This window comes from Urocitellus parryii, chromosome 3, assembly GCF_045843805.1.
Source record: "Urocitellus parryii isolate mUroPar1 chromosome 3, mUroPar1.hap1, whole genome shotgun sequence".
In the NCBI taxonomy this organism is placed as follows: Eukaryota; Metazoa; Chordata; class Mammalia; order Rodentia; family Sciuridae; genus Urocitellus; species Urocitellus parryii.
Window position 1 is genome coordinate 119,925,767 of NC_135533.1, and position 26,192 is coordinate 119,951,958.

Sequence of the window (26,192 nt, forward strand, 5' to 3'; positions counted from 1 at the left end):
TGGTTCATTCTAATTTATAATCATTCATAATTATAGATGTCCACCAATTTTCCCCTTAGCCAAATGGCCCAGATTTATGGGTAAATATAATCCATTTGATCGGAGTCATCTAAACTCTGGAACTTGGGGTGATGATGTGCCTTTGGGCTAATGTCTTACCAAGCTCAGCCAACTTCCACCCTGGAAAAATGGACATGATTATAGAATACGAACAAAAGATTAATTACATCCCTCTGAGTATGTTTTCCTCTATAACCCCAAGCAGTAAAAATGTCCAGCTCCACTCTTCTGTTTCATGGCACTTTTATATTTGCTTATTGAGTCCAGTTGAGTTTTCCTTAGAAACAATAGGCCCCTAAAGCATAAAGAGTCTGCATACAATAGTAATATTGATCTGGGCACAGTGCTTGACACAAAAAAAATCTCCATCAATATTTCTAGGATTCAAATGAAAAGGTAAAATTGGAGAGTCAGAAATTAAAGGAGAATAAACTTTCATATGTAATCCTCAGGGGACATCATGGAACACTTTCTTGGGGCCCATAAAATATGCTCACATATGGAGATGTCCCAGAGGAACTCATATCTGAAGAGGGGTGAACAGAGGAGGTGAACCTTCTGTCACTAATGTTAGCTCAAGCAACTGTGTTCTTCTGGTATCCCCAGCACCTGCTTCCTCCCAGGTTCTGCCCATCACGCAAATAAAAGTATCTTCATACTCCAGACTCTGTCTTGCATCATTCCAAGCCAGAAGTACAGACAGTGAGAGTCAGTGGGTGGAGGCACATTTGCATGAGCTGCTCCACCTTAAATTCAGTGGAGAGAGATAAGAAAGGCTGAGCACAGCCCACAACAGCTTGGGAACTCAGAAAACAGGGTTCAACATGGTCGGGAAGCTTCTCCTTCTTATGATGCTCACTCACTGCCCAGGTAGGGACAGACCTCTGTGTCCCATGGCAGACCCCTATCCTGAGTCTATCCTCATGGGCTCAAATCCCCAAACACATGCAGCCTGGCTCTGACTTCCACTGTGATGTATCTGTGTTTACAGGGTCCCTCTCCCAACTTGTGCTGACTCAGCCACCCTCTGCATCTGCCCCCCTGGGACAAACAGCCAAACTCACCTGCACCCTGAGCATTGGCTACAATAGTTACTGGGTGGCCTGGTACCAGCAAAGCCCAGGGAAGAGCCCCAGGTTTGTGATGCGAGTGGGCACTAGTGGCATCGTGGGATCCAAGGGGGATGGGATTCCTGATCGCTTCTCAGGCTCAGGCTCTGGCCTGGATCGATACCTGACCATCCAGAACATCCAGGAAGAGGATGAGAATGTCTACTACTGTGGGGCAGACTATGGCACAGTGACACAGGCAGAGGGGAAGTAAGACAAAAACCATCAGGCTGATGGGCCCTGTTATATTTCACTTCCCAGTGTCCTGACTCACAGGACAGAAGAAGCCTCCTGACCTTGATTAAAATTTCTACCTTCCAAGATATTTTATAAATTTATTTCATATTAAATATCCCCTTATACAAATATGATCTCAGCAGTGTTTGAAATATCGAGTTTGTATTCAGATGTGTATTTGTTCCCAGTCATGAGTCTACTGGTGTAATTTTATTTTAGAGATTGTAAGTCTGTTTACAGATGTGTATATCATACGGTCCTTTTGTCACCATCTTCTTGTTACTTTCATCCACATTCAACAATTGTGAATATTCCACACAGTGATTGGATAGAATATTTCCCTTGAAATTCCAGATCTTAACCCTGACAAATGGGGTAACATGTGCACAGAGGGTCCACCTGGGCTTCACCCACTTTACCACCTTCCACCACTTACATGTGAACATATCTCTCAGGGTATTCATTCTTGTTAGACAGAGACAGAGGTAAAAACAGAAAAAACTGAAGCAACCCTCAGGAAGGAGATTCTGAGAGTTCTCTGTAGCTGAGGCAGCTTTGGGAGTTGCCCCATTGCTATTCATACAGTTCAGGTAAAATGACTCTGTGATGGGTTTATTTTGCTAACTACCTGGATCAAGGAAAGATCTCACAGGTTAATACTGACTTTGCATGAACATCTCAGGTCTGAAGATTCATAACAATTAGTTATAGAACAAAATGAAAGCTCTATTCTTTAGAAGATTACAATCTTTTTATAAATAATGCAAATCATATCAAGTCAGTTAAAGAGACATAGAGGACACTTCAGGGAGTTTATAAACTTGAAGCATCATTTTGCTGAAGATGCCTCACTCTGCTGATAGTATTTTTTTAAAGGATTACCCAGCACAGACGATCACTAAGCAAATGAGAATTCAGAGTAGTTGATGGGTGTTTATGCCTTAAACACATCAACATAATTCTGTTGAAGTAAACTCAATATCCAGCCCCCTCAACTCCATGAAGATGAGGAGATTCTTCCAACAGAATGCACTCAAAGCTCCAAATGTGTAGTCATCTACTTGGTCTTTCTAATATGGTCATTCTCCTTTCTTAACCTATCTGGGGACAGAACATGAATTATCTCCTGAGTATAAAGTCAGCTGTGGTCCCTAAGGAAATTCCTAAGATGAGGAGGTTACCCACCAGGGGCCAGGATAAAAGCCAGACTTTTCCTTCCACAATGTTAACTCTTCATATACACACCACACACTCTCTCTCTCTCTCTCTCTAATTAAAGAACATTTGGCTACACATGACAGGACATGATTCTTGCTCTGAATTTCTGTCATGGTCCCAGGCCTGAGAAGTTCCACCAGGATGGAATGAAGATGGGAAAGATGGCAAGGAGAGGCCCCTTAGTCTTGCTTTTAGGGTAGAATTTTCTAACATCTGGCCTTCTTTGTCCCTATAAGAAGAGGCCAGGTATTAGAGAATATTTATATGTTAATTTGTGCCCAGACATAGAGTCATATGTTAAATTTAATGTTTTCATTATCTCTTAGTTTTACCCAAAAAATCAGGACTTATAGAAATCCATAAGGCAATAAAATTTTATCAGGATAATGGCAAAAAGGTAGAGTTTTGAGCTGGAAAGTCAATTTTAGATCATAAACATTATTATCTGGTATAACTCAGGGAGGTTGAATGTGATGTTTAAACCACTTACCTGAAGAAGAAATAGCTTCTTAACAAAATTTTCAAGTTAAACTACCTTATGAAACAGTCCTTCAGGATCTCTGGTGAGACACTTCTCAAGAGTTGTTCATGATTAAAGTCAATGTTGTATTTAAATGCATTAGAATCTGTATTAATTGTTGATTCTGGATAAATGATTATAATCAAAGTGATACTCTTCTCATTCAAAGTTAGAATATTAAATAAAGAAAATTATGATAAAATATGCAATAATTACATCAAGATATAATTTTATAGCCAATCAAATATGAAAATAATGGGTGGAATTGTATCCTTATCCTCTGCTATAAATTTCTCTGTTTAAATTTTACTTATGGAAATATTGGCAAAGGTGGTTAAAATTTGGGGTTTCGAAATTGCCTTATATGCTATACCATGAAAGCAAATGTTTATCCTCATGGTGGTAAGGACTTATCTAATAGATGATCTGGAGCCTAGTCATAAGTGAAGATAGTGGAGTAGGGCAGAAGGAGCAGAAGGACTTGGAAACAAAGAGACCCTACAGCCCAGAAATAAGAATCCTCTTTGCAAATAGAATCTACTTGTGGTTGTGTTCAGGGTATAGGAGGAGTTGAGATAGGATGGCTGGGAAGAGGCTCAAAGAGATTTTGAATATGAAAATACATATTTATTTTATCTTGATATAGAAAAGAATCTACAGGAGTTTATTTAGGCAGAAAAATGCTTTTATCATAACATGTATGTAAAATGTCCCACTGAATACTGTGTATATAAGAAGAAAAGAGAAAGAAGAAAAGAGGTGGAGAAAAATTACCAAGGAACTCTACATAGACTCAGGTGATCAGGACACTGGGAGGTATACAATGATGAGAGGTTATGGACAGTGGAAATGTTCAGTGCTAATGACCTCTGAGAGGCAAAGGGCCCTCAGCAGTCAGAAGTGGGCTCTAGGAGCTCGGGATGAGCATGGTCAGGGTGGTGTCAGCCACATGAGAATAATTCACTGTGACACGATACTCACTGTATCTTATCCACTAGGAACTGCGTTCGTTCAGAACAGAAATTTTGTTTTGTTTTGACACTTCTGTATATACAGAGCCCAGATCACAGCCTGACAAAATGGAAAAACCACATGAGTGTCCAGATTGACCTTGTGAGTTAACCAGAAAAGGACAGCCAGAGAGAAACGTAGGACTAAGGCAGAGATCATGATTGAGGTTGATCTCTAGACATTTAAATTTGAGGTTCTAAATTGATTCAAGAGGGCATGTCAAATGAGAAATTTGACGTTAGGTCTAAGGAAAAGGTGAGAACCATGGACTTGAGTGAGGATGTAGGATGGATTGGTTTTTGTGAAGACACTACAGAATCACATGATTGTTCTCAGGTCCTGAGTAAAGAAATCACAGGAGCAGGTGGATGGTGGTAAAAATTCCGAGCACAGAAAATGAACTTCATGCATGAGCAAATGCACTGCAGAGCAGGGTGATTTTTATAAATATCTAGCAACATTTATATTAACTAGAGGTATCTAGATAATTATATTAATTAGATTTATATTAATTATATTTATATTAATATAGAGCCAGTGAGGTATTCATTAACAAAATGTCATATCCAAAGGCCAAAATCCAACATTTGACTCCCCCAAAACTACAACATTCAAGAACTCAACCCAGAATCCCACAGATGATTCTGGTCGGAGAACTTGTGCATAAAGAATGAAGGAATTTTGAGCTTGTTGTTAATAGAAGAGCTGTGTCTGTACTGAATGAACTGCTTAAAGGAAGAAAATAATTGGCAGAAAGGATATGCGCTGGACTGGAATTCATTCTGTACAGTATGGCATGGGAAGAGCCCAGCAGGTATAATCTTTTCATTCCCTTATACTTCTTTCAGTTTGTTAATTATTAAAACTATTTTATTAGCTAAAATATAAATCAAAGAACATTTCAGGTTATATTATAGTAGTTGGAATCCAACTATTGATTCAGAATAGGTGAAGCAACAAGTATGTGTGCTTATTCTAAATTATATAACAAGAAAAGGGTATCATTTTTACATCTTCTGAGTTGTTAACACTTTCTGTTGTCACTTAATTATATACTTACACCTCCTAAAGACAGGCACAACTTCTTAAAGTGGCAAAATACAGCATTTACACTCAATGAATTGGTAGAAAATTATATAGGACTTAATCCATATTTTTGTGCATAAGGGCAGTGACCTGGTGAACTGAAGAAACCAACTGAGCTCTCAAGTCTCTGGGCCAAAGGGAGCTTTATGTGTCTTGGGACCTGTAGGGGACACTGTGGAACTGCCCTCTGGTCCCTACACAGCTGCTCAGTGAGGACTATTTACCCAAAGGAGCCCTGGTCTCAGTGAAGCATGCTGTGCTCACAGATGGAAATTCTAGCAGAGCCTCTAAGTAAGGGCCTTGGCATTTTTTCAGCAGGTGCTTCCTCCCAGGGTTCCCCAAGGGGCATCCTCCTGAGTGTGAGCTGAGCTCTAGCACCAAGGCTCAAGGAGAGCTGCGGAAGTCATGATGGAAACATATTTGCATGAACAGCCCTTCCTCTCCAGAGGACAAAAAAGAAAAGGAGAACTGGGGCTCCCCAGCTCCACTTTGAGATTTAGGGGTCTGTGTCCATCATGGCCTGGACTCTTCTTCTCCTGCTTCTGCTATTTCACTGCTCAGGTAGGGACATGCTTCACAGTCTTCAATCAGCTTCTCTGTTAGAGCTTCATCCCTCTACTTGAGGCTCCCAACAACATCAAGGTGGTCTCTGCCAGTAATATATATATATATATATATATATATATATATATATATATATTTTTTTTTTTTTTTTAACATGTTCTCTCTCCCAGCCTGTGCTGACTCAGCAGCCCTCCCTCTCTGCAACTCCTGGAGCATCTGCCAGACTCACCTGCTCCCTGAGCAGTGGCTTCGGGGTTGATAACTATTTGATAAGCTGGTATCAGCAAAAACCTGAGAACCCTCCCCACTATCTTCTCAATTACTACTCAGACTCAGTTAAGGATAAGGGATCTGAGATCCCTAACCGCTTCTCTGGATCCAAAGATGCCTCAGCCAATGCAGGGATTTTGCTCATCTCTGAGGTGCAGTGAGAGGACGAGGCTGGTTATTACTGTGCTACACCTCATGGAAGTGAAAGCATTTCTCACATTGTTTCAAATAATGAGGAAATAATACAAAAAGCAATGGGTCCCCAGATATTTGTCCTTTGCCTTTTCAGGGTCAAGCTTCTGTGGAGGTGAATGTAGAGTAGAATCTTGTACAACAGAATATGTTCATGAAGAGGAGACAGAAACACATAGATAATACAATTGGACACACAATCAGACATCTCAGGGAGGTACAGATGAATGAGGAAATAGAGCCTAAGGGAATATTCCCATAGTTTCTGCAGTAAAGAAACAAGGATCCTATACAGTCAGCAATCAGAAATACAGATGAGTATACACATGTGCATACACAAAGCAGTTTCATCAGCATCTTACATAAACTATGACCTTGTCTTACTGGTGTCACATCCAAACCTGACATAGTGAACCTTACCCTGGTCATACCTTCTCTGCTCTCTGAACCAGTCCACATGTCCAGTTGACACAACTTTATGGATTTTCACGGATGCCATCCCTCAGACCCTCCCTGCCTATTTCTTTTCTGCTTTTTCTTCCATCAGTCCTCTCTCTGGCAGTGTCAAGTCCTTACCAATCTCTCCATTAGGTTTTAGAGACACATAAAATGTTTCTATTTCAGTTTCCATTCTCCAAGGTCCTTGTCTATAGAGGAGAGTCACCAAGAACTCAGGCTACCATTGAAACCTTCACAATCTTATTCTTATGCTTATTACATCCTTGAATTTCTGTTCTCTCTATTGTTATCAGTCTCTTTAATATGACAATATAATTAAATAATTTCCTAAAAGTGATATCTCCATTGAATTTTTGAGTAACTACATATATGTAGAGGATGTTGATTTTTTTTCTTTTTATTTATCCCTTTTTTCTTACTTTTCTTTTTTTTTTTTATTTTTCTGTGTGCAATAAGGCCCTACACAAGGTGAGTCTGGAACTAATCAACAGAGGAAGGTGGCCATGCATCTAGGCCATTATTTTCCTTCAGTCCCAGAATTAAGACCACCTGGGACAGAATCCCAGCCACCACAATCATTTTTGCTGAGATCTTTGAGGTCCATTTTTTAATGATCTTGCAAATAAAGGTAAAGGACCTCTCCTAATCCCCAAGACACATGGAACTTCAAGGCCACTGTAGGTTATGGTTGTGGAATTGGGGGGTAGGAATATAAGGGTTGAGTGTTGAACCTCTGTCCTGAGCTTCTAAGCCCTGCCTGAGGCGCCTGCACCTGTGAGTCTTCTGCCTATATCCACAACTGCACTTAGGATGAGGGCAGCCATCCCTCACTTCACAGGATGTGTTCTCCAAGTAGAATTTGTAGCATATGGCTATCAGGGTATAAAGCTCTCCTCTACACTTACAATAAACCCTGCTCCAATGGAAGCAGGCTACAAAACACTGGGTCATCTTTAGCTGCAGGTTCCAGAAGCCTGGAGGGTCTTACCCAGAATCATCACTGAGTCTGCTTTGCAATGAGAGCCAGATTTCAGAGTGTGCAGCATCATGAGAAGGACAGGGGCCACTTGGACTCATACTCTTCTTCAGAGGGTAGAAATGACTTACTGATGGAACAGAGCCATTTTCATTCATTCTCAGTCTCCTTTTTTATCTATCAAACACATACACATGGCCAGGCATGGTGGCTCTCGCTTATAATCCCAGCAGCTCTGGAGGCTGAGGAGGATGACAAGTTCAAAGCCAGCCTCAGGAAAAGCAAGGCACTAAGCAACTCAGTGAGACCCTGTCTCTAAATAAAATACAAAACAGGTCTGGGGATATGGCTCAGTGGTTGTGTGCTCTGAGTTCAGTCCCAGGTACTCAAACACAAACACACACACATACATATACACCCAAACACAGTTCCTTCCTTCTAGGTTTAGACTGTCCTGGACATTTCAGTTTCTGGCTTCTCTATTCTATCCAGGGCCACAGACCCATGACACCAAGATGCAGCCCTTTTTCTCATCACCTCTCCATGGCTCAGATGTGGCTTCTTTGACTAAAACTGTCAACATCCACTTGAACTTAGTGCAATATGTCATTCCTCTATCCATGGGTAGCACAAAGGACAGCTTCTCCATCCTGCAAGAGAGACAAGAAGGGGCTGCATCTAGGCTGACCCCAGAAATTAGTCTGATCTCCAAATGGCTCTTTCCTTTCAGGCTGGTCAGTCCATATCCATTACCTTTATGCTCAAATTTCCAGTCAGCTGTCTTCAGATTATTTTTTTACTTAGATTTTTCCACTATAATGACATCTACTATCTGAGTTTTGAATTCCACGAGAAAGATGACTCTGAAATTCATAGAAAGGAGCCCCTAATGGGTTTCTCTGGGCAACCATCATTGATTTCCTATGTACAGTTCTAGATCCATTATACCTGACTCTAAAACTTGAAGTTATTTTAGAAAAATATATTATATGTAACTGGTAGTAGAAGGCATGAGTTTTCCAATTATTTTCTATCTAGCTATCCCAAAACTCTAATCAAGAAGCATAATTATGATGAAGTGCTATGGTGCAGCATGGTGTGAGGTACAGCTCTGGCTTCCCTTTCCCAGTTGCTGGTTGCAGGATAATCTATGAGTCACTAGATGCAGTCACTAGGTGCTGCCTCTATGATGATGATGAGGAGGAAGAGCATGAGTTCACAGAGGCAATTAAGGATAAAATCTTTTTTGAAACAAATGTTCAATGAAATGTAATATCTTGATGGTTGATACCCAGATTTCCTAGTACCCTCACTATGCCAGCAACAACTGTAGATCACAGTAAAAGAATTTGTGAAGTTTAGTTTCATAAGCTGGATGAAGAGATGAAAAAATTATTTGAAAAATATACTTATGTTGCCAAGGATACTGAGTTTCCAGACCTATTGAAGACTCCAAGAGTAATGCTGACTATCACTTCCAGCTGTTGCAGTGTATTATCTTGTTCAAAAGTGGATTATAGGAAGTTACTGAATAGTTAGAGCTCAAACAAGTAGTAGATAACATCAGACAGGATCCAATTTATTGCTTACAGGAATGGTCTTTTTCAAAATGATAGTAATGTGCTTTGAAGATCATATCAATGATGCCAAATATTGTGGTCATTTGTATGGCATTGATTCTATTTCATCCTAGGCATAGAATGGCACAGGGAACGCATATGGAGAAGAAGTCAACAAGTAGTCATGACATCAAATAGTCCTTTTATTTGAACTATCTCTGGTTAAATCCCTTGAACAATAGACACATCATCGCCATTGTGGCCCATCTTATTCTTTGCCTTTTAGTACTAAGTATGATCATTCTTCCCTCAGACTTTAATAACAGAAGTATATCCAGATTAAATTTGACCTTAATCGAATATACTTGCTAGTAAATATATGTGTCAGAATGGGGAAATCTAAATTATATATTGAATACATTGATAATAATAATATTTGGACAATTGTAGCAACTTTGGCTTGGGTTTTTTTTTATTTTATTAAATTAACTAGCACTGACTAATTTATTTCCCTGTTTCATGCTTCTTCCTTCTATTCTGCAAGAGTTTGGGCTATTTGTGATTGTGAACCATCAATTTTGCATTTTAGAGAGTGATCCCAATCCTCTGTTTTATCAGAAATTGTGGTTTCTCTTGCTCTTTGCTAGAAAAATTGTCATCTGCCAAATTTATACAGTTTTTGTTTGTTTTTGACCTAAAGAATACAGCACATTCATTGTGCAAACTGTTGATTCAGCAAAACTAACAAAACACACACACACACAAGAAATTACTGAGGATCTTAATTACTACTGTTTCTGTGTGTAATGTTTAATCTGTCAAGCACATCTAGTGTCTGTTTGTCAGTTTCTAATTGGCAGGTACAAGTCTGCTGTGTAACTGAAGAATTTTTAAACCAGCCTTTCACCTTTCAGGAAAAACAACAACAACAAAAAAAAACTTTGTTGAAGATATATAATCAATGATTATATATCCTAATACAACTTCATATCATTAGTTAATTATAATTTATTTTAACAAAAATAATTTTATTATCTCGTTGACACAAAATTTAAAAATATATCTAACCTGTACTAAGCTCCTCATGACTATAGTGTTGATTGTTAGGTAGGATTTTCTGTGCTGAAACCAGAAAAGCTCCATGTAAAGAGAAACAAATTATCTAACCTATCATTGTCAACATACTCCATGTGCTTCATTCCAGTTTAAAATCTCAACAAATATAGAGAAATGATATGTTCAAGCCATTGTTACAAGCATTTGAAATATAATTTGAGGTTTAATATCCAATATCCAGCATTATTAGAATTATTGTTCACATCTTGAGTACAAAATGTGATGTTTCACATGCTTTTTATTCAGCTATTTTGTATGAGAGAATATTCAGTATGCTTTTATTGCTTTAGATTTACACCTGAAGGCCATATATTTAAAGTTGGGGTATGACTGGGAAGATATTAAGAAGAAAGGCTGTTATAAATTTCAGAATACATATTAAAAACATTTCATCTTAAAGTCCTAATGACATCTGACTTATGATATAGTGCCAGTCAGCTTCAGTCTTAGACATAAGTGTTTTTCAACTGGGGATGCTTCATATAATTAATGGAATGGTGTGTTGTTTAAAAATAATAAAATTGTAGGAAATTCATGAAAAGGCCTATAAATGTATGCTTGAGGGAATTGTGCCATGCTAAAAATTGTGTGGTAGGAATAATTTTGTGAATTAGGAAAGGGACAGGAATAACTTATTGCATTGGCTTATGCATGAAAAAATATAGTAACAAACCTGGAGATGGAATAAACTAGCTGAAAATAATAAGAACAATACTGGAGAATGTATGCCTACTCCTTAAACAAGACTGGCAGCTCTTGGAAAATAGTCATTATTAGCTATAGTCTGACTTAGTTGGCTCAGAGCTTGTTTGATTTCAACAGCTCTGTCCTCACTACATTGGTCAAAATCACCACAGGGATCCATTAACTTTGCAAATGATAGAGCCAACACAAAAATGAAGTGAATAAGTGTCTTTCCAAAATATATGAAAATAAAAACTAAAATATGGAAGTTCATAGGTGCTGTTAATGACCTCTGACATACTGTTGCACATCTGGAATACTACTTGCATGCTCAGCTCTATATGTGTGCTCAGGCAGGAAGCAAGAAGTCCCCCATCTACCTGAAATTAATGTCTGTGCAAGAGTGAAGTGAAGGCCAAGGCAGAGCTACAAACTGATGGAGTGTTAAAGTTGTGCCCCAATACACACAGAGAGCCTTTGGCAAAGACTGAGTGATTTATTCCTTCAAGACATTTAAGGAAATGTCCATCTAATATTTAGATAGCTGCTAATATAATTGAACACAGATGTCAGCCACTAAAAATGTAGAAAATTCAAAGGTAAAGAAATAGTCCAGAAAAAAACACAAAACAATAAATCATCAACAATAATATCTATGGGGCTGGGGTGGGGCTCAGTGGTAGAGCACTTACCTAACATGTGTAAAGCACTGGGTTCAATACAAAGCACCCCATATAAATAAAATAAAGGTCCATGGACAACTAAAAAAATTACAAAAAAGCACACAATAATAACTACAACAAAAGCAACAGTGACAAAAATAAAAACAACAAACATTAATGGAAGGAATCGGCTTTCAAAATTTATCCCATTAAAATTTCCATTTTTCAAAAGGAGATTATGAGTCAGTAAAGAATCAGGAAAATACTGTTCATACATAGGGAAAAATAAAAAAAATTTAAAAATAAAAAAACAATGCCAATATGACTCATAGAAACTATCCCTAAAGAAGCATAGACCTTGGGATTACTAGACAAATACTTTCATTGCCAGTTATTTCAGATATTGTAAAAGAAATAAAGAAAAGTTTTTGAATTATTTTAATAAAAGTTACAGGAAGAATGTCTCACCAAAGAGAATAAAAGAGAAGAAAGAACCCTCAAATAAAGACAGACTGTATTATATTTCTTGTCCAAGAATAAAAATAGATTGAAAAAAATGCCAATCCTGAGTGACTTGTGTGACACAATCAAGGGAACCAACACACACATTATGAAAGTTATAGAAGGTAGCCAATGGAGAGGGGACATAAAAATGTATATGGAAAATGATGACCAAAATCTTTTCAATTGTGATGATAAGAAAATCTATTACATCTACAAAACACTAAAAGATGTTATTCAGAGTTTATATTTACATAGTTCATGGAAAGCATTGTAGATAAAACTTACCAAATTCTAAAATTGTAAATAAGGGTATGTTAATTGACATCAATTATGCCAAGAATGTATCAATTTATATCTCCAATTATGATACACTGATTGGCAACAAGGTCTAGCCCTCAGAATGTGAGAAACTGACGACAGGACCAAATATATGTACTGAATGTTTTCAAATATTGAATATCAGCCAACAGGCAGATTGAGATTACATGTCCTCAGAGAAGGAAACCACATGTATATATACACAGACACACCAATGCATACATGCATACACATACTTATATACACAAAAAATACATGATGAATAAACACACTCAGATGCACATTTACACATATGTAGGCACACACATACACACTTAAATATAAAACAGGTACACACATAAATACACACTATTTTAGTTTGCTTAGAGGCAAAATTTATTTTAGATCATGGTTTCAGAGGTGCATCCTATTGTTGGCTGACTGCATTGCTCTGAGCCTGAGGTAAGGCAGAACATCATGGCAGAAGAGTATGGCAGAGAACAGCTGCTCAGTTCATGACAGCCAGAAAGCAGAGACAGAAAGAGCCATGTGCCAGGAACAAAATATAAACCCCAAAGGCATATATCCAGTGACCCACATCCTCCAACCACAACCTACCTGGTTACCACACAGTTCATCCATTCAAAAAGATTGTTCCACTGATTAGTTTACAGATGTCATGATCTGATCATTTCAGCTGTAAACATTCTTGCATTGTCACATATGAGATTTTATGGGACACCTCACATGCAAACCATAACACACACTTAAATGTACAATCTAAAGACACATGTGTGTGCACGCACACACATAAACACACACAAATGATCCCCACAGTGGTCACTGTTAGGACAAATGATGCACACATGTTGAAGGTGAGAGATGGGAAGGAAGCACACCTCAGATCAGCAGGCTTTTATTTATTCAGTATTTAGCAGCTGAGTCAATTGGTAGAACCCTGATATGGCTCATTTTGGGGGGCAGAAAATGGCAGAGGGCTCAAGGAAGAGTCTGGGTTTTATAAGGATTGTTTAGGGTGGAACAGGAAGGCAATTCCTGGGGCTCATTATATTGGAGTCCTGCTGATTTGCTGATTCATTAGGGTGGGGTAGTAATGTGAAGAGGGACTTATTGTATTGGGGTTAGGTGACCCATTAGTGTGGTGAGAGGGGTCCGGTGCCAATATGGTCTGAGTTCCTTTTGTGTTCCTTTGCTTGGCTGAAGCCTGGGATTTTAGATGACAAAAGTTTAGGGAAAATGTCCTTGGACTTATTCCCATATTCTTCAGTCACAGTTTAATTTCTTGAGACAATTGTTGGCCCTGAGTGAAGTGGAGAGGGAAAGGCACAAGTGCCACCTGGAGTTAGTGACTGTCATCAAAGAGCTCTACCTCACCTGAGGTAGACTAAGAAGCAAAAATTGAGATAGATGTGACTACAGGATGTAGCATCTTAAAGACTGCCTGAGACCTGGGTCTTCATGGGCACTAAGGGGGCCAGTAAGGGAAGAAAACTCTTAGACACAATGTGGGGCTTTTAAAACTGAATTTTCCATGACCTGACCCAGGATCCCTAGGTCATGCAATCTTGAGTTCTTCTGTTACCTTCATCCAAATTCAACATCCATGATCTGCTGACACAAAGCATAACTCTGAATATTCTCCTGGAGACCCAACTCATTAACACTAACGCACAGGATCATATGTGCACTAAAGATCCATTTAGCCCTCACCCACATGCATAGAGGACTCAGAATAAACAATAATTTCACACAGGGAATGGACATGACTGAACTCTCTCTGCTCCTGAGGCCTTGTGAAGGAATACTGTGCTGTTCACAGACACAAGAAATTGAAATATCACACTGTGACACAAATGAAATAGGTGAGTTAAAAATGGTCATGACTGCACAGATTTAATGCACTTCCAATCAAAATTCCAATGACATTCCTCACAGAAATAGAAAAAGAAGGCAAGAAATTCATCGGGAAAAATAAGAGACTCAGAATACCTAAACAATCCTTAGCAAGAAGAGTGAACCAGCCTTAAACCATACTACAAAGCAATATTAACAAAACAGCAAGGTACTGTCACCAAAATAGACTGGTAGACCAATGCTACAGAATAGAGGACACAGAAACTAACCCTCATAATTACAGTTATATAGATGAAGATACCAAAAACATATACTGGAGAAAAGATAGCCTCTTCAACAAATGGTGCTGGGAAAACTGAAAATCCATATGCAACATGCACAAAACTCAAAGTGAATCAAGGACTTAGGAATTAAATCAGAGACTCTGCACCTAATAGAAGAAAATGTAGGACCAAATCTCCATCATGTCAGATTAGGCCCCAACTTCCTTAATAAGAGTCCTATAGTGCAAGAATTAAAATCAAGAATCCCAAAATGGGATGGACTCAAACTAAAAAGTTTCTTCTCAGCAAAAGAAACAATCATTGAGATGAATAGAAAGCCTACATCTTGGGAGCAAATTTTTACCCCTCACACATCAGATAGAACACTAATCTCTAGGGTATATAAAGAACTCAAAAAGCTAACCAAAAAAAAACAAATAACCTAACCAATAAATTGGCCAGGGAACTGAACAGACATTTCTCAGATGATGATATACAATCAATCAACAAGTATATGAAAAAATGTCCAACATCTGTAGAAATTAGAGAAATGCAAATCAAAACTACTCTAATATATCATCTCACTCTAGTCAAAATGGCAGCTATTAAGAATACAAACAACAATAAGTGTTGGCGAGGATGTGGGGAAAAAGGTACACTCATACATTGCTGGTGAGACTGCAAATTGTTGCAACCAATATGGAAAGCAATATGGAGATTCATTGGAAAACTGAGAATGTAACCACTATTTGACTCAGCTATCCCATTCCTCAGTCTATACCCAAAGGACTTAAAAACAGCATACTCCAGGGACACAGCCACATCAATGTTTATAGGAGCACAATTCACAATAGCTAACCTGTGGAACCAACCTAGATGTCCCTCAGTAGATGATGGATAAAAAAAAATGTGATATATATGTACAATAGAATATTACTCAGAAATAAAAGAGAATAAATCATGGCATTTGCAGGTAAATTGATGGAGTTGAAGAATATAGTGCTAAGTGAAGTAATCCAATTCCAAAAAACCAAATGCCAAATATTTTCTCTTATATAAGGAAGCTGATTCATAGTGGGGTTGGGACGGGGAGCATGGGAGGATTAGATGAACTCTAGATAGGGCAAAGGGCAGGGAGGGGAAGGGAGGGGCATGGGAGTAGAAAAGATGGTGGAATGAGATGGACATCATTACCCTAAATCCATGTATGAAGATACGAATGGTGTTAATATACTTTGTATACAACCAGGGATATAAAAAATTGTGCTCTATGTGTGTAATATCAATTATAGTGCATTCTGCTGTCATATATAACAAATTAGAATACTAAAAAAATTAAAGAAAAAAAGGTCTAGGAAAAGTCTTATTCTAATGTAGGGCAATTTGGAAGGGAAAAAAAATTAAAAACATATGCCAAAGAATTTTTCTGTCTAAAAAAACCAGAAAACAATAAAGCAGGGTGGGGAAGGAAAGGAACTCAAAAAAAAAAAAAAAAAGAAAAGAAAGAAAAATTATGCTGTATATGTGGTATAATATGAATTGAAATGCATTCTGCTGTCATGTATAACATATAAGAATAAATTTTTAAAAATTAAATAAATATGTGCTAAAAAAAATGGTCACTAGAGGAAAGTGGCATAGCAGAGTGAATAGGAGACCCACTAAGCTGACACTGCTTAGACAAAACATGAAACCAGGAGTGCTGAGCCAAGCTGGGTCTGGTGGCTGGAGGTCAAGAATGCATTCCAGGCAAGATCCATGAAACGTTATCATCAACTCCAACCTGATAGTTGAGATAGCCATGGAAAACCTCATTGTATCCTCACTAGATCTAATGGTAACTGGCATTCTCAAAAACTCTTCCTATCAAAAGTATCAGGAGTGAAAATATAAGACACGTTCCTACCACTTCAAGAAGCTCCTGTACAAGTCAACAACATCTAGCAGATCAGGTAGTTTCTTTTGTTATCAAGCAGATATTCAAACCACCAACATAAAAGTCACAAAATGTCTTTTTATCAATGTTTTTCAAAGTATGTGTGTTACTTGTTAATAAGTCAGAAATCAATTCTGTAACTTAATGTTTTTAAAAGAAAATAAAATATAAAGTACCAGAATGCTTTGTGTAGCCCTTTGCCTAAATTATGCACATCTCTAGGAATACTGAAGTCCATTTCAATATATGAGAAAGGTATTTGATAGAAGTGATATGATGACTAGAGTGTATATTCACCAAGGAATGGCTTTCAATCCTTTCATATGGGTGTCACTTGGTGTCCATAATGGCAAGGTTAATGTGCAGTCTGCCTTTATATTACCATGACTTGCAACTAGATGTGAAATATGAGATTCATTTTCAAATTTTGAGTACATTTTTTGGAAGAGTGCTATCTAGGCTATGAATTTTTTTTCCTTTTTTTTTCCGCTTTGTTTTGTTTTGTTTTTGAGTTACTAGCAATTATAACATTTTAATCAAACTAGAATAAATTACTATTGGGGCTGGGGATGTGGCTCAAGTGGTAGCGCGCTCGCCTTGCATGCGTGCGGCCCGGGTTCAATCCTCAGCACCACATACCAACAAAGATGTTGTGTCTGCAGAGAACTAAATAAAATAAATATTAAAAATTCTCTCTGTCTCTCTCCCCTCTCTCCTCTCTCACTCTCTCTTTAAAAAAAATAAATAAATAAATTACTATTAAAATGGATCCTTTCTTTATTAAAAGAAAGATAAATAATGGAATGAAATATAAAGAAATATGTTCTGGATCTCAAAGTGTGAACATTGACAACATTGAGCAAAAAATATTGACTACAATCTTCCAAATTCAACTTCATTAGAGGCATATTTCAAAAAAAAAAAAATAAGTACAAGGCATGTTCGTGAAGATTACTTAAAATATAGTTTTATCAAATGTGAAAAGCTGTTAAAACTGACAGGCCACAGTGTGTTATTTGTAATAATATTCTTTCAAATGAAAGTTTGCAACCTTTTTTAATATTTATTTTTTAGTTGTAGTTGGATACAATATCTTTAAATAATTTATTTATTTTTATTTGGTACTGAGGATATAACCCAGGGCCTTGCCGTCGTAGGCAAGCGCTCTACCACTGAGCCACAACCCTAGCCCAACTTAAAAACCTTCAAAATTAAAAAGACACTTGGAAACTCAGCATACTGAACTTATTGATAAACCTCTTGAATACTTTCAAAGAAAAAAAGACAAAGTTATCAACACAATTTCTTAATTGTCCTACTATTGTTAGTGAGAAAGCCTTAGCCTCATCATATTTAGTTGCATATCGTGCAGCAAAAGAGAAAATGGTTCACACAGCTGCTGAAAAAATTATACTTCCAGAGTGTTTGGCTATGGTGAGTAAAATATTTGATGATAAGTCAACTGATAAAGTAAAAACTATACCTAATGACAACACAATGTCTCTTGAATTTGTACTATTGCAGAAAATTTAGAATTAACACTTCTTACTCCGTTGTGATCTGATATAGATTTTGCAATCCAGCTGGATGAAAGCACTAATTAGAAGCTGCACAGCACTGTTAGTTTATGTCAAGTATGCAAGGCAGGATGATTTTTATGGAATTGTGTGTGTGTGTGTGTGTGTGCTTTTTTTAAATTTAACCTTTCATTTAAGTGAATTATATATTTTTAGAGAATTGGAAAAGTGCATTGTTGGTCAAGATAAATTAACTATAAAGGAATTACAAGTAATAGAACAGCAAGCATAAATGGAAACCACAGCAGAGTAATTTAAAAGTTGCTGGAAGTTACTAATAATGGTGCTGTGTGGAATCGTTCTTTTATACATCATGAAGCTTTAGCATCCAGAGAAATTCCACAGAATCTCATGGAAGTATTAGAAAAGCAATGAGTTTGTAAATCTTATTAAAGAAAGCTCATTGAATAGACAACTTCTTGAAACATTTTGTTCAAAGATTAGAACTAATAACACCCATTTAATGTATCATACAAAAGTTCATTGGTTGTCTCAAGAAAAATACTAGCCAGGGTTTACGAACTTGGGAATGAGATTCGTAGTTTTCTCTCTGAAAAAAAAAAAAAATCTCATTTAGCAAATATTTTTGAAGAAGATATTTGGGTAATGAAATTCTCATATTCAACTGGTATTTTGGGCATTTTTAATGAACTGACTTTAAAACTACAAGGAGAAAACAATGATATTTTCCTACATGTCGAATGCATCCAAGCATTCTGAAAGACATTGTTACAGCAAACAAGACTTAAAAGTAATTTTCCTAGCTACTACCTGTTCCCAAGGTTTTTATAACATATTGAAGAGAATATTATTATTGAAAACAATTTGAAGGAAATGAAATTAGAAGTATTGTTGCATCTCACTTCTCTATCTTAAACTTTTAACCATTTATTTCCAAAAGAGAAACATTAAGGGAAAATAGTTGGCTAAAAGATCCACTTGCTTGTCAAAACCCTGAATCAGCCAGGTGCAGTGGTACATGCCTGTAATCCCAGCAGTTCTGGAGGCTAAGGCAGGAGGAACTAAAGTTCAAAGCCAGCCTCAGCAAAGTGAGGCACTAAGCAACTACTTGAGACCCTGTCTCTAAATAAAATATAAAATAGGGCTGAGGATGTGGCTCAGTGGTCCAATGCCCCTGAGTTCAATCTATAGTGCATCAGCAAGAAAAAAAAAAACTGAATCAATAGTTGAGTTAAGCTTAGTACCTGAAGAAGAGGATGAATTATTAAAGCTTAATTCTTCATATGCATGTCCATGTCTTTTGACCAGGAAAGGGCACTGACCAGGAAGGGGCACTGTGGGAGAGTCCTGTAGTCCCCACATAGCTGCTGAGTTGAGACCACTACTCAAAGGAGCCCTAGCCTTGGGCTGGGCCCTGTGCTCACTGATAAGGACTCACTAACTGCATTATTTTAGGCCTGAGTCTTGAAGCAAGAACTTTTGTCTCATCTCAGAAGATGTTTCCTCCCAGGAATCCATAAAGAAATAAAACAAGCCCTCATCTTCTCAGTCAATATAGTATGAATTGAGCTCTAGTACCAGGACCCAAGGAGATGCACAATTTCTGGATAATTCAAAGAGAAGTTACAACCTTTCTAGCTAGTTTTAATAAACAGTTGTTTACCAAACTTCTGAATTCACTGTTTCTAAAACAAGCCTTAAACCAAATTATGAAACTTAGGAAACTATTAAGAACCACATAATCTAGTCCAAAAAAGGTATTTCAAAGTGTCTTAGAATTACTTTTCAGCTTATAGTAAACAACACAATTTTCTCAAAATTCCACATTTTACTGACCTCATTACTACCTACATCTTACTACAAATAACAGAGGCTGCAGAATAAGTTCATTTTTATTTATGTAGCACCAAGTATAACTCTCAACTTATGAAAGAACTTATGAAAAAGATCAGAAACTTTCAGAGTATCTAAAATTATTTTTTGGTACCACGGACTGAACCCAGGGGCACTTAACCACTGAGCTATATCCCCAGCCCTTTTTATTTTTAATTTCGAAACAGGATCTTGCTAAGTTGGTGAGGCTGGCCTTGAACTTGCAATCCTTCTGCCTCAGCCTCAGTTACTGGGATTACAGGTGTGGCTCACCACATCCATCACAGAGTATCTAAAATTTAAATATTATGTTTCTTATACATATTTTTCTCCTTACATGAAAATTACTAAGTAAGTTACACTTAAATGCCTTATTTTTAAAAAAAAAGAAAAAGAAAATTAGGTACTTCTCACTTAAGAGAGTTGAAATTATTTAAAATGACGGGTGAGGGTAAAGAATGAGCTATATATCCAATGTAAATTGGATAAAACCCAAATATAAAATATAAACAGAAGGGGAAACTTTCTTAAAAGGGAATACATACTAACTACTTTTCCTCCCAAGGTAGATAAATTAACATTACAAAGAAATCTAGAGGAAGCCAGTTTGAGTTTCTTGCCCTTATAAATGTAAATAAAAATAAAATCCATGGGGTCAAAATATTTAGGGTTATAACTAGAAATATAAAATTCTACTTTTATGACAAGGCAGCTAGTTGAAATAAGTTAACATAATCATTTGAATTGGTTGTCTGCACACTGGACAGGGCTTATTCCTTTTCTTCAGCTTCTTTGCACATGTGAAGCATGACATAAGATGTCCTGTTTTACCATGAACAATGCAACCATTTTTAGGTTGACCTTGGCAAATCACACAAGGTTCAGTGACATTAAGGGGGAAACTAGATTCCACGTTTTCTTCTTTGTCTTATGTTTCTTCCTTCTCAAACTCTTTGACATCTTCTTGACTGCTGTAAATAATGCTATTTGAAGTTGATGGCTGAGAATAGTCCTCACTTTCTTGTGACTGGGAGGCTTGTGTGATCTTATCATTTTCTTCAAATCATGCTTCTTTGGAATCATTTGCTGTAGTTTTTTTTTTTTTTTTTTTCTTTACCATCAGGCACATCCAAGCCAGTTCTCACGAAGGTTCCAACGTCTATTGCAATGTGGTGGAAGGGGAGTATTCATTTCATTGCACGAAGTACACTTCCAATAGTCAGCTAAGGAAATTTCAGGATCTTCTTCAAATAAATCCATATCACTTTCCCCTGCCTGATACACAATAACTTGATATACCTCATCATCTTCATCTGAGAGTTCTTATTGTTCTTCACTAAGGCTATTTCCTCTGAATCAAGAGATTCAACTTCAAATTCTACACTAAATTGATCTGAAACTGAGTCCTGATTCAACCAATTACTGGAATTTTCACTCACACCATCTTCAATATCCGGATTTGATGGATTCTCTATTGATTCACTGCTACTGCTTCTTTCACAACATATTTCCCTTATTACACACAGAGCAGGCTTTCATCAAAGGAAAGGAAAATACTATCAGATTTGTGGCACTTTCATCATTCACCAGATAATTCATCTGAATTTTCTTCTGTCTCACTAATTGCTCTCCTTCTAGATGAGGTAGATGGTCTAGAAACCAAACAGGAAAATGAAGGCTTCCCTTCCTGTAGTTCTTGAACAAGGTCCTTCTGATCACTCCCACCTTCAAGGTGACACCTGTTCTCACTAATGTGCTGGAATCTGATGGTTCCTGCTGATTGGCTACCACCAAATTGGTTGAATGAAGTGAAGTTGGTCTCATACTGATAAACAGCTCTCAAACTGATACAACAACAACTGATACAACTGATACAACAGCTCCTTGTTCAAACTGAATCCAATCCTTACTTTGAATTGAAATATATATAAACAATGAAGATATTTCTGCACTTAAATTATGATTCTAAAATGACAGATTTTTTTTTCTTTACTTGCTTGATTAGTGGTTTAAATGACAGTTCTAAGTTTCTAGTCTTTGTGCTATTTTGGTGAGATGAGATTTTTTTAAAAAAATCTCATTGCTCTTATGCACAAGCAAACAAAACCCTTTTTCAAAGGATCATGTCTCAGTCATGTTGAAATGGCACAGCCACTGTCAATGGGATATCCATTCATCTGCTCCTTGAAATGATCCTTTGCTATTTGGGGAAGTGCCTTGAGAGTAGATATTACACTTATCTTTTAGGATCCCATGCTTGAGCTGTGCTCACTTATCCACCCATAGTCCTCTGTGTCAGGAAAGCAGCTAGCTGGACAGGCACAGGGTGAACTGGCAACATAATCATTCTAGAACTAGGATATCAGAACTGTGAGTGGTCTGCCATTGTCCATCGCCCCACACTGTTTGATATCTCTGAATAATTTTAAAAACTGATACATCTGAGAACATTGCACATTCAAAAAGAATGCAGCATCCTAGGAAGAATGGAGGAACTTTGAGTTGGGCAAATGGGAAAGTGAAGAGGAGTCATTAGGGTAGGAAAGATGGTTGAATGAGGTGGACTTCATTACCCTATGTGCATGTATGATTGCACAAATGGTGCTTCTCTACACCGTGTACAACCAGAGAATTGAAATGGTGTGCCCCATTTGTGTATGCTAAATTGAAATGCATTCTGTTGTCATGTACAACTAAGTAGAACAACAATAATAAAAACAACAACAAAAAAGAATGCAGCATTCTCTCTTTATACTGATTCTGGAACTCACTCTTCATGCAGACCCAGATCACAGTTACCTACTTCCTGGCCCCTACAGAAGGAGCTATTCAGTTCTGGGTTCCAGAGCCCTGTGCATTCTCACCTCCCTGCAGTCTCTTCATATGGTACAAAGATCTTATTCTATACATTTGAGCCTCTAGGAGTCTAGGAATTTCTCTGTAGCCAAAGCTACTTACTAACATCAGCTACTGAGTGATCAATCAGTGGGGTGTTGCCCATGGAAATCTACAAACTGATAGTGCCAGGTTATCCAGCCAGTGTGTTTTCCACTGAGACTGATGTTTGAACAGTGAATAGCACCGGGTGATGTGGGTCTTCCCAGAGTCTCCACAGTAGGTACCCACTATTGAGTCATCCCTCTAACTGCTAGGCTGGGAAACTGGCCTGTGTTTGCTAATTGGAACTCAACATCTGTGTCTCTCTGGGCCAGAGTCTCCTGCTCCCAGGTCTATGAAAGATCCCAGCAGCTTCTTCCTTCCTAGTGTCTCTTCTGCATCAAAATCTGAGTCTACACCCTCTACCGCCACTGCTTAAGGAATCAAGCTCAGACTGTAGTTGGTGCTCAGAGTGGAGCAGAGATCACCAATAGAGAGTAAAATTTACATGACCAGTCCTTCCTATTTTAGGAGAGTGAAGACAAAATAAAAGTGACCAGCCAAACCTGCTCTTGGGCCTTAGTGAGCTGTATACACCATGGCCTGGACTCCCTCCCCTTGTGTTACTCTCCTCGGAGGTAGGAGCATTTGTCAGAGAAATGGGACATACCCCAAGAATGTGTCAGTAACTGGCTCAGATAACCAACCAGTTTAACTCTGATCCCTGTCCCCATCATCCATGTGTCTCTATGTTTTCCGGTTCACTCTCCCAGCCTATGTTGACACAGCTATCCTTGTTCTCTGCATCCCCTGGAGCATCTGCCAGATTTACCTGTGCCATGAGCAGTGGCTTTAGTGCTAGTGGATTCTACATATACTGGTACCAGCCGAAGCCAGGGAGCCCTCCTGGATATCTCCTGCACTACTGCTCAGAATTAGAAAAACACCATGGCTCTAGGGTCTGACTGCTTTTCTGGATCCAAAGATACTTCATCCAGTGCAGGTTTTCTGCACATCTCCGGGCCATAGCCTGAGGATGAGGCTGAGTTTTACTGCAGTATATGGAATGGTGGCTATAACACACAGTACTCTAGGCTCACAGGAAAGTCAAACTAAAATATCCCCTGTGTGCACCTGGTCTGATGTGGTAACTGCTGCTGGTCAATATGCTCACATCTAGCTCAGGGCATAACTACTAGGACTTCAGTGAATCTGTTGTCAGTCATTCAGCTGGTACCTGTTGTACAGGACTTGTAGATATGAAAATCTCTCACTATTTTTCTCAGTTAAAAATAATAATTTGATCTTTGGCTAATATTTTCTCACTCAGATCCTACCCACCATGGCACAAATCAGTTCTTATGGCTCAGGTTCCCTCCAGGGAAATGATGGTTGAGATAATGGGAGGTTGGCTATTCCTTAATGCCAAACCCAGGTTCTAGGTCTGACTCAGAGACATATGTGTTCTGGAAGCTTCTGGTCTATCTCTGAGTCCACTAGACCAATCTGAAGAATAAGGTCACCTTCCTCTGCACCTTCTAGTTCCAACCTGTTTCTGGGAATTGTCCTTCCATCCTGAAGCTGAAGAAGTAGGTCTCTATGGCTCCAGGGATATTGAGCAAATAAACCAAGTCTCCTCCACTATGACATGATACTGTGTCTATGACCTCCACTAAGTACTGGAACCCCCAGCTCAGGATCCATCCCCTACTGAATCAGGCCCTATAGTAACAGTCTCCCTTCTGCACATCAATGGGATCTGCTGCTCATTCCAGGACTTCAGTGAATCTCGGACACTCAATGATGGGTATATATTTAAATAAAGAGGTTCCACCACATGAGTATTGTACAAGGATCAGAGGAATTCAGAGATGTCCCCACTTTGGGGCTTAGGAAGTCAACTACAGGGACACCCTGCACTGGCTTGGTCTCCCTTCCTCACACTTCTCTCTGCACAAGTAACTAACTGAATGGGATTAAGGGAAATGGCTCATAGGGCACCTTCACTACTCCTCTTTTTATCCCACAGTAAAATGCAGGCCTTTGTACCAGTTTCAAATAGTAGAAGCAACAGAGTTTTGGGGTGACTCCTATGTCTCCCTCAGACTTACCTGACCTAACAATTACCTGATCAATTGTCTATGCCTCTCCCAGGAATCTCCACTTTCCCCAAGTTCTTCAAGTGCTATGAGCAATGAATCCAGTCTTGACCATGCATCTATTTTGAGTAGCTAGAGAGTTCTCCTCCACTTAACTCTTCTTCACATGGCCTCTTACTCATTTATTCTTTGATAGAGTATGTTGAGGTTATTTCTTCCAGAGTAAAACTTCCACACATATCTCCTTTTCACTAGGTTTATAAACAGGTAGAAGAGCTATGAAACCTTGCTGAGTCTATTCTTATAAAGATCACCAATAGGCCTTGTTTGCTGTCAACACCTCCCTATTTTGTGGTTTTTTTAAATTACCAAGTGATGACAGGACATTTTTCTCTCCTGAGTAGGGATTTTAGGGAGGATGGGCCTGCTGAATTGTTCTGGGAAAGGGAGACATCTGCCTCAGTTTGGGGCAATTTTTACTGACCATGTGGTAATGGGATTATGTTAAGTCTCATAGAAACCCTAGACCCTTAGGTATGTTGGGATCTTTGGTTATAGATCATCTGCAACGTCCTTAATCTTCCATAGTATTTAGAATCCATTTGAGCCCCCAGCAGGTGACTGTCCTCATGGCTGGAGCTGACTGACTAGGGATCTGTAGTCTGTCGTCATTGCATATACTGCTCAAGGAAGTTTGATGGATGTGTTTAGCTCATAGACCATCAGGGAAGAAACTTTTATTAAACATCTTATGGAAGTCGTCACCACTTATACACATTTATCTGTGTAAAGCTTAGAGATGTTACTCTTCTAGACCTGAGCAGAAACATTTCTCAGGGAAGCAATTTTCCATGGATCTAATATAAACCACGGGGAAGAGAACCAGCACTCACTCTGACCTGTTTAACTTTCTTTCAGAATGCACCTCAAAACAAATGCTTTCCTGGCCTTCAGAAGGGAGTGGAATTGAGCCTGGAGAATAGTACCCATCACACACTTGGACAAACCCTACAAGAATTTAGGCTATATGGGTTCAGGTCACTAAATTGAATATGTCAAACAGCACCACTTAGATTATCAAGCCTGATGCAGAGTAAGGTGGTAAAACTATGTATCTTCAACTCTAGTAATGCTAAAATATGTTTTCTGTGGATGGACAATTCAGTATGAGGATTTTATTTGCTCCATAACAAGTATTTCAGCAGAAT

At 38.2% G+C, this 26,192-nt stretch overlaps 2 pseudogenes; one reads left to right on the plus strand and one right to left on the minus strand.

Moving 5' to 3' along the window:
* The first annotated feature begins 884 nt into the window (after window positions 1-884).
* On the plus strand, window positions 885-1,383 carry LOC113177164 (immunoglobulin lambda variable 9-49 pseudogene; annotated as a pseudogene).
* Window positions 1,384-20,720: 19,337 nt separating this feature from the next.
* LOC113177165 (E3 ubiquitin-protein ligase Mdm2-like) lies at window positions 20,721-21,832 on the minus strand (annotated as a pseudogene).
* Between the last annotated feature and the right edge of the window lie 4,360 nt (window positions 21,833-26,192).